Below are 1,441 nucleotides of genomic sequence, written 5' to 3'. Positions count from 1 at the left end.
TTATGTCGGACTGCATCTAGGCGGAAAACAGACTTTGAACCATCATATAAAATTGACACTTGACAAAGCCTCCAAAATTATGCTCAAACTAGCAAGACTAAACACAACTCAGTACAAATTACATATTAAGACGATAAGGACCTACCACATTGCGATATTTGAATACATCGCATGCTTCGCTGCAAGTGCTTGGGCTCACAGACTGAACATAGAGACTAACAAGACAAATGCAAGACGGGGTCAATGTAGTGTACTCCTGAGAATGAGCGGAGCCTTCAACACCACGTCACTAAAGGCACATTGCGTTGTGATGGGAACCTGTCCTATATACTGAGAGGCACCCGCATGCCTTGCTCATATTGTGGCATCAAGCAGTCAGGCCTGCGAGATCAGTGGTCTGCCAAGCGAGTGGATTCATTCTTATTTATCGAGTAGCATGAACTCTCGTACTCACAATTAAGTCACAAATTAACCTCCTGTATGAATAATACGCAAGGAAACGCACATCTGACTATCAGTAATTTACAGAACTCTGACTGTCCACTACGCACTGGCAATACCACATTTTCTTTTTTCTTTTATTTAACGGCTTTTATCAACACGTGGCCATCGCACTGAATATGAATGGCGCACACATTATAAATTCGGGACATCATGACAACATACAATTCGAAGGAAAAGTCCACCAATCTTTTTCATTTCACTATCTTATTTATTCCGATAAATTCTATAACCTAAACACACAAATTCTATAACCTACAACAAAAACACATGAGAAATTCCGCCCAGTGGGCATGGCTTTACATTGGTGAATCTCTATCTTATGGTCTCGTAATTATTTAACGCTACAGTGCACTTTCTGGATAGGATGGTGGATCTTTTATTATTTCTCACACTTCGACTCTCACAATCATCATCACGAAACTTTCCTCCAGACCGAGCAGTACAAAAGGAACAAGCATAACCCACTAATCTTTTGAAACTACCTTGCTACTCTCCCATGCAAACCACACATACCCAAATTACATGACATACACCACACTACAACATGGAATACAATACAATAAATAGTCACAACACTATCACTTTCAGCTCTCCCACTTCAATTAGTATTTATCCCAGTTTCACACGACACTGTCCCACTTTGTAATTCTACTTTCCTACTATGAACTCTGGAGATATATGCACGTCTTCCAGTGCAATGCAAGCCAAGTGGCGTTGCTGGATAGACAGCTGACTCACCTTGCTTCTCTCTCAGAGTTTGAATCTAGCGTCACACGGAATCATATCATGCAAAGTAATATTAAGAACATATTCATCACACACGCGAGTCCTCAACTGATACCATGGACGAGTACTTCTCTTTATCCTTTGTCTCATACACAGATTGAGACTCACACAGTACTCACCACGTGGAAGTACTCGTCTCTAATTTCAAGTC

The sequence above is a fragment of the Schistocerca nitens genome, chromosome 7, assembly GCF_023898315.1.
Source record: "Schistocerca nitens isolate TAMUIC-IGC-003100 chromosome 7, iqSchNite1.1, whole genome shotgun sequence".
NCBI lineage: Eukaryota > Metazoa > Arthropoda > Insecta > Orthoptera > Acrididae > Schistocerca > Schistocerca nitens.
This window is presented reverse-complemented; position numbering follows the sequence as displayed.